This window comes from Pinus tabuliformis, chromosome 3_1, assembly GCF_031772625.1.
Source record: "Pinus tabuliformis cultivar Carrire ecotype Pingquan chromosome 3_1, CPIR1, whole genome shotgun sequence".
In the NCBI taxonomy this organism is placed as follows: domain Eukaryota; kingdom Viridiplantae; phylum Streptophyta; class Pinopsida; order Pinales; family Pinaceae; genus Pinus; species Pinus tabuliformis.
The window spans coordinates 689,659,629-689,668,935 of record NC_142301.1 but is presented as its reverse complement, the minus strand read 5'-3'; positions in this window follow the sequence as shown (position 1 = coordinate 689,668,935).

Genomic DNA, 9,307 nt, shown 5'->3' with positions numbered 1-9,307 from the left:
CAATGTGCAGGAAGCTATGAAGAAAAAGGGTAACACTCCAATGATCAAAGACAGAGAAAAGACGCTCGCATGCAACAAAGCCGCAGATTCACAGAACGCTGCTGAGCCATCCATTACAGATCTTTCATTTACACTCATGATTGAATGAGTAATTGAACGATGCTGATATCAATAGGCGGTTTAACGCTCAAGGTCAGAAGCTCACGAAAGCAGTATTTTTACAAATTTTGAAGCTTATACTCGGTGAAGAAAAAGGCGCTAAAGGTGAAAAACGCATCAGAGAAGCCCGGATCAAGGAACGGAGGCAGTTTCCGAGGCGCGTTGCTGAGAAAATTGTGCAAGAAGGAAAGCCTCTAACTACTCAGTCACTTGTAAGCCCGAAAAATGCAAGAAAGCAATGGTAAAGAACAAACTGGAAACAGAAAGCTAGAGAAAAAGGCAGAAGCAATTCAAGGGTTAACCAAGTTGAACTTGGATTATTACTGGGCATACGCAGTAATTCCACATAGCCAGAGGATGACTCTCGAGTATATCATTGATGTTGCTGAAAAGATGGTGCCAACTCTTACCATTTCTGTTTGCTTAGCTCAACCAAAAGCGGAAGACAGTCAGCCGACTCTACCCAGGCAAATACTGAATGCTTGCAACATTAAGGAGCAAATGCAGAAATAGTTAGATATTAGATTTAATTTTTAGAAATAGTTTTACTTAGAAAAGGGGCAGTCATTTAAACCATATCTTGAATCTATGTAATTAAGTTGTTTAGTTAGTAGTATTTAAACCCTTCTCATGCATTTAGAGAAGGGTCCAGAAATTTATCAAAAACTTGTCCTCAAAACATGCACTTTTGCACCCTCCAAGGAGGTTTTGGTGAATGAATGGATCAAGATTTGTTGATGTTTGCATTTGATATCTGCTACTACTGTTGCACTTCTGTACTCTTAGTGGATGTTAGAGCAAGGAGAGATAAATCATTGTCGCTTGAAGATTATGAGTAGGACTAGTCATAAATGGTACTTTTATCTCTTGACCATTTCTGCTTATATGTTAAAGTGATATACAGTTTTAGTTGTTTATGTATTATTGCATGAACACTTGAGTTATCATTTGGCACTTTTGTATGGTGATAGCTATTTATTTATGCTTAATGTATGAATAGCTCATTATGCGATATGTTTTTCACAACTGTTTCGTCTAACTTTTTATGCGAAGTGGTTCATCTTTATTGATTTCCTTTCTTATAATCGCTGAATGATCTTTATTACCAGTTGTTATTTGAAATCTATTTAGATCACATAATAGAAGAATTACATCCTGGGTTAGTATAGACTTAGATGTTACTGTTTATTAGATTACAATAGCATAGAATTAGATTAAAGTTTGAATTAGAATATCTTAAATAGGAATTGTTAGATCAGCAACATCGAATTCTACACACACACACTCATAGATTGGGAAACTGGTCCCATTATCCCTAGTCAGACCCGCTATACCAAACGGATAAGGAGCTGCCAACCAAGGTCCGGACCGGGCGGGTATCCCCCTTGTTGTCGACCCGATTTTCGGGGCTTCAACATATTTGGCGCTAGAAGGAGGGCCTGAACTATGAATGGCAAGCAAATCTAAATCTGAATACCATTCTGAGAGTAAATCGCCCTCACCATCTCCCCCGACTTCTCCATTACACTTAAATCCAGAGTTAGAAGTCGCTCGAGTATCAACCGCTGCTACACACCCTAATATTTTAGAACAATCTACCGTTGAACTTCCTGAAGTCGAATCTTTGATTCACAAACTTCAGCGATTTTCCATTTCTCCTCAAAGGTCTGATAAATCTCAAGGCAGCATGACTTCGCAGTATAACCCTGCTCATCCCCTGACCAGGCTAAAGAGTGAAAAGTTTGGCATTCAGCCAACCGAATTACCTCTTCCCACCAGGAAAAGAGCAAGGAAATCACCTAAAGAGTCCGACAGCGAGACTCTTTCGTCAACATCATCCATCTCAACTTCTTCACCGCAAAGTCAACCATCCACTCCACCACTCTAGATCATTGTCCATCCATCCACTGGAACCCCCACAACCCCTCTTCAATCATCTACAATCGTAGTATCCTCATCCTCCCAGCCACAAGGATCATCTTCTGCACTTTCCTCTGTTAGCAGTTCAACAATGGCCCAGTCTCCATGGAATAACCCTGGGGCAGTCTTAATGCCTGCACCCTTGAGTCAAATACCGGCCCATCCTGAGAAATGGCTGCCTAAATTTAATCCCGAGGCAGGGATGCTAGCAGAAGAGCACATAAACAACTTCATGCTTTCCATTAATCTCAATGGGGTTACTAATGAAGATGCTGTTGTTCGGCTTTTTCCTTATACTCTGCAAGGAACAGCCGGGTCATGGTATTTTTCATTACCCTCCGGATCCATCACAAGTTGGGACATCTTCCAGGAGCAATTCCTGACCAAGTTTGGTGATGACAGGTCTACGACAACGTTAATCAATGACCTATCCAACCTTAGAGCCGAAACTAGAGAGCCTATCAAGGATTTCAATTTACATTTTAATAAAATTTTCAACAAAATTCCTACGAAGTGAATGGTATATCACCACTCTACCGAAGAAGTACGATGTGAATGGTATATCACCGCTCTACCATCGAACATAGCAATCTTCGTGGACAGGGCCAATAAAACAACCTTAGCTGATAACATGAAAGAAGTAATAGCAGTAGAGAAACGAATAATAGCTCTGGAAAAGAAATCCGCGATAGAGGAACGTAAATCCAAAAAAGTCACCTTCAAGGAAGACTCCAAGAAGAAACAAGCAAAAGATCCATTCGATTTGGAAGGATTGCAGAAAGTTGTAAAGACCATGTCCAATGAAATGGTCGACATAAAAAAGCAAGTACCAGAAACTTCTTCAAAAAAGCCCTACAAAGCTTTTAAAAGAAGTCCTTCAACAGATTCAAAGCCACCCAATGCCATTTCAAATGCTGAATCTGAGGAAGAGGCAGAGGAAATTGCCACTGAAGGGCAGACTGATGACGAAGAAGTTGTGGAATTACAAGGAATGTGGGATTTCATCCTCCCACAAGAAGAAGATCAAGAAGTATTCCCAGTTAGCACACGAAGCAAAAATTAGCTTGATCCTCCCCAGACTACCCCTAAGCCGAAGAGCGCAAGCTTTGCAATAAAGAATAAAGTCGCAACAAAGAAAACGACATCTAAAGCGACTCAAACCAGCCCAGTCCAAACAGATGAAACAACTCCATCTAAAACACTGATAGTGTCGGATGAAATGGAGTACAATATTATAGAAGGCATGAAAAAGACTAGGGCCAACATCACCCTTTACGAACTAAGCAAGTTAAAGCATCAACATAAGATAATGATGAAAGAATTACATGCCGTACCAGTTGCACCTTTGCTTGCCGCTGTACTTTCTCAAGCTTCCCATAACATGGGAAGACCTCCAACTAACACGATCAATAAGATTGATCCAAATGTCATCGCTCTAATTGGAGGAAGATCAAGATCTCACACTCCCCGTTTCTCCTTACTTATGAAATCTTCAATAAAAATGTGCACAATTGTTTGGTAGATTCTGGTGCTTCATCGAATATTTTACCCAAATCCATATGTGCCAAGTTAAACGTTCAACCACAGAAATCCGCAGTGCGCATAGTTCAGCTAGATTGATCTCAAGTTGAAGTGATTGGTGAACTAAATCGAGTAACCATAAGGTTGTCGTCCAACCCAAAGGTATGTCAAGTTATTGACATTCTAGTTGCTGATATCCCAGAATTCTATGGCTTAATTCTTAGCAGGGATTGGTCAGAAAAACTTCATGGATACTTCGCAACCGACTGGTCGCACATGTGGCTGCCCTACAATGGTAAACCGAATCAAATAAAAGTTGAACGAGAGTTACATCAGAAGTACATAGTAACGGAGCTAGAGGGGGAGAATGAACTAGTAGCGTATAACAACAACATTATTGGCAATTACTCGGTAGATTCTTTCCTCGAAAATTTCAATGCTCATGCGTCACCCTATTTAGAACACTCTGTTTTGTCCCAAGTCGAAAATTTTTCTCGAACTGATAGTTCGAAATGTATCAATTTTTTAGATAAACCTGTAAATAAATCTTTGTTTTGGAAATTATTTTTTGATGGTTCTAGATCTAACGAAGGAGCAGGAACAGGATGCGTTCTGATTAGTCCAGAAGGAGATAAAATCATGCTCACATGTAGACTCGAATTCGATTGCACCAACAATACAGCAGAATATGAGGCTTTAGTCCAAGGCTTATATAAAGCGATCAGATTAGACATCAAGTACCTTCAAGTTTTTGGAGACTCTGAGATTGTGGTTAAACAGGTACGTAACACTATACATTGCTTATCAGGTCGTTTAAAACACTATCAATCCTTAGTTCAAGATCTGACTGAGCATTTCATAGCGTTTAATATCTCTTCAATCCCCAGACTCCAAAACGCAAGTGCAGACCTTTTGGCTAACGTAGCTTCTAAGCTTATTCCTTCCGAAGATTTTAGTCCAGATAGATTCTCAATAGAATTAATCTTTAGACCATCCATTCCTGATAACATCACAAATTGGAGAGTATTCAATGACGATCCTGATATTGTAAATTTCCTCACATCTGAAGGATCCTACTCCAATCAAATAATTGACGAAGACCAGCATGATTGATAATTGCAACAAGATAGCACTAACAATGCTATACCTAAGTCGGTGGTCAAGTTAGAAGACTTGTACGATTTGAAAGATCGGTTTAAGAGGTCTACCAATTCAAAACTCCAAAGTTCAACCTTGAACTACGAATTAGTAAACCTAGGAACCGATGCTAAACCACAAAACATTAATCTAGGCCTCGGCCTAGCCCCTGAAGAGAAACTAGCGTATATTCGTCTTTTGAGACAATATAAAAATGTTTTTTCCTGGAATTATGATGAGCTCAAAACATACGACACTTCCATCATCCAACATACTATTCCCATGATCGATAATGAAAAACCTGTCCAACAAAAGCTGAGAAAGATCCACCCCAATTTAGAAAATCAGATAAAAACTGAGCTTAATAAGTTATTGAAAGCCATAATAATCTTTCCCGTCAGACATTCCAAATGGGTCTCCAATATGGTACCTGTTAGAAAGAAAAACGGAGATATTAGGATTTGCATTGACTTTCGAAACCTTAACAAAGCCTGTCAAAAAGATAATTTTCCTCTACCACCTATGGAACAAATACTATAGGCAGTGGCGGGCTCAGAATTAATGTCTTTCTTGGATGGATTTTCAGGATACAATCAAGTGTTGGTACATCCTGATGATCAATTGAAAACCACATTCAGAACTAAATGGGGCACATACGCATATCGAAAGATGCCATTTGGTTTGATTAATGCTGGTGCCACATTTCAGAGAGCCATGGACATCGCATTCAAAGGTTTAGTCAATAAATCTGTAGTAATTTATTTGGATGATATAACAGTGTATTCGAAGAAACGAAGCGACCATCTCAAAGACTTGAAACAAATCTTTCAACGGTGTTTAAGGTATGGAATTTCACTTAACCCAAAGAAATCTTTTTTCGCACTAAGTGAAGGGAAACTTCTAGGATTCATAGTGTCAAAATCCAGTATTCACATTGATCCCGACAGAATCAAAGAAATTTTTGAAATATCCTTACCTCACAACAAAAAAGCCATGCAATCCTTCCTTGGTCAGATCAACTTTGTAAAAATATTCGTTCTAGAATTTTCACGAATCGTATCTCCTTTGCAAACCATGATTAAAAAGAACTCAAATTTTAAATGGGGCCAAGATGAACATGAAGCATTCAACCTGATCAAACAAGGTATTATTAATGCTCCATCGTTAGCAACTCCAAATTTTTCAGACCCTTTTATTTTATACATATTTGCCTCAGATAAGTCATATGCTGCGATATTAACTCAAGCAAATCAAGAAAAAGCGGAAGCCCCAATTGCGTTTTTCAGTTCAAATTTACAGGGTGCTGAATTAAATTATTCAGACATGGAGAAACAAGCTTATGCTGTTTTCAAAGCAGTCAAATATTTCAGACCTTTCTTACTTAAAACCCATACTAAGATTATAGTACCATTTCCAGTGGTAAGGAACCTTCTAGTACAGAAGGATGTGGGTGAGAAAAGGGCCAATTGGGTTACTGCCTTACAGGAATATGACATTGAGATCAAACCATCAAACATTGTAAGAGGTCAAGGCTTCTGCAAAATGCTGGTTGGAGCATCACAAATTTATGAAATTCCATCTGAAGAGGTACAAATGTGCGAGGTAAGCCTAAACGATGCAGAATCATTATACGCTGATATCATTTATTATCTTAAGAACGGGTATGCTCCTTCACACCTCGATCATACTAAGAAAAGAGCTCTAAGGTTGAAAGCCAAACAATATCAGCTCATAAATGATATTCTTTTTAGAATAAATTATGATTCTTTTTTGCTTAGGTGTCTTGAGAAATCTGAAGCTGAAAAAGTTTTGTAGGAACTCCACGATGGGCCGGCAGGTAGACACTATGCTGGAGATGCTACTGCACATAAAATCTTACGTGCTGGATATTACTGGCCCACGTTATTTAAAGACTCCCACAGTTACGTGAGGAGATGTCAAGTCTATCAAACTACTGCTGGAAGACAAAAGAAGCCATCCTTGCCACTACAGCCGGTAAACATCGAGCAACCTTTCAGTCAGTGGAGCTTGGACATAATAGGTGAGATTGTCCCTCACTCTTCTAAGCATCATAGATACATCCTCACAGCAACAGATTATTTTACTAAGTGGGTAGAAGCAGTTCCACTCAAGACGGCTAATTCTCAAAATAACATTGAGTTCATAGATCAATTTATAATCACCAGGTTTGGATTGCCATCCGCTATAATGTTTGATATTGCATCATACTTTTCTGGAAATGCAATGACTGAATTCGCACTTAAAAGAGGATTCAAACTTAAATATTCGGCCAATTACTACCCACAAGGCAATGTGCTAGCTGAGTCAACAAATAAAAACCTAATCAGGATTATTAAAAGAACAGTTGACCGAAATCATAAAAATTGGCACAAGGCTTTGATATATGCTTTATGGGCAGACCGCATAACGCAAAAAGCTTCTATCGACACTTCTCCCTTTAATTTAGTTTATGGGAAAGAAGTGGTTCTTCCGACTCACTTAGCAATTCCCTCTTTGTCTTTAGTTCAATACATTGATGAAGTACCCACTTCCTCCTTACAACTGAGACAAATAAAAATAATTAAATTAGAAGAACAACAAGAACAGGCTAGGAAAACACATGCTCATCATCAAGCACTAGTAAAATCCTCTTTTGATTCAAACATAATGACCAGAAAAGATTTTCAGATGGGAGATTTAGTTTTAAAGTGGGACAAGGATCATGAAGAAAAGGGAAAACATACAAAATTTCAAAGAATGTGGCTTGGTCCTTTTCAAATTGTAGAAGTCATAGGTCCATCAACGTTTGTGTTATAGGATTTAACAGGTAAGAGGGATCCTTTGCCTGTTAATGGACAAATTCTCAAGAAATATTTTCCATAGAAGATTATTCTTCTATTTTTGTAGAATAGGTGTTTTCCTTTTTCATAATAAAACCAGTTGTAAGTTGTTACATTAGGCATTTACGAAAAAGACACCAATTCTCTTTCAGATTTTGAACTTTTCGCTTGTATAAATAGCAAATCTTTTGGAAAACTGATCTTTATTATTGATAGATACAGTTAAAAACTCTAGCCTAGATATGATACTAGTTTCAACTTCAAAAAGTTTGATGAAAACAACCTTTAGTGAAGAAATTGTTTTATCTCAGTACAATGAAAGGTATCAATAGAAAAATAAAGATTCTCTGTAGAACAACTGTTTCCAAAAACTCTATTATTGCCGTCCAGAGCTATCTTAAGGAAATAATGACTTCCTCCCTGCTAAGGAAATCGCAACTTTCAGAGGAACAACCCAAGGATACACTTTATCTTGAAGAATAAGAGGTCTCATCACGAGCCGGCTTATCATAATCACAGATATTATAACTTGCTGACTTTGCCAATACTGTACACCACAACAGGGCAATGACTCAAGATTGTTGTAATCAAAAGACAAGGGGTCTCATCACGAGCCAGCTTGTTCAGCAAAGTTATAAATCAAGTGAATGACTGTGTCATAATTTGGCTACCAAACCAAGACATTGTTCTTTAAGAATAAAAAGAAAAAAATCAAAGCAATAAGTGTGGATATGGATTTTTCTTTGAAAGTTGTAGGCTGCCTTAAGTAGGATACAGGATCATTGCTGGGTAACAGGTAACCCTGTCGAGGCTATAAACGCCTGCTGGCAGCAGAGGCTCTACCTATGACAAATGAGCATATTTAAAACTAGTTTACAGAGGAGACTTTGATTTATCTTTACAAGACCAGGTAATGACTGATGTAAATACAAGGACTAGCCTGAGGAAGCAAATAATCAAAGTGGAAAATGGTTGAAACAAAATATCATTGACAACTTAGAGAATAATGTACTTTATCTTTCCATAATAAAGTTTAATTTTCTGAAATTTTTTTCTGTTTTGGAAGTTTAGAAAATTCAATAGAAAAGCAGAGATAACTGGTTCTTCCAAGTGAATCGCCAATTGTTGTGGCCACCAACAACTCCCCTCCTTATTTAGTATTAGCAATAACACTAGGTAAGTGGGGACCCTTAGTAAAAAATTCAAAAAAATCAATTAAGGCTCGTGTATTTTACTCCTTAAGAAACACCACATCGTGCAAAGAAGGATAGGACATTTCCTTATGAGTAAAAATGATAAACTACGAGATTGCGACGCGAACTCCATCACATCACATGCATTAAGAAAACGCTCACGTTGGAAAACCTTAAAAATCGCCGATATGCGATATGCGATATCGCAAAATTACAAGAAAGACACATAACGATTATAACGATATTACGTTCCGTGATACTGCAATCCGCGATCTTGTGATATTGCGATCAACCAACCTTGCGATAGCACAACTGTTATAGCTCCAAATCTCACTCGTATGGTTTGTGATGCTGTACTCATGGCCTAGGGCAACCCCTCCTTCCAAACCTGGTGCTAAAATTTAAAAAACAGTGTTTTATCCCTTATACGCGACATTTCCCTGAGTTAAACGCGTGTATACGCGGGTATGTGTATAGCCAACCCACGTGTATGTATTAAAACACTTAAAAAAATATAAAACTCCTTATTTTTGGGCG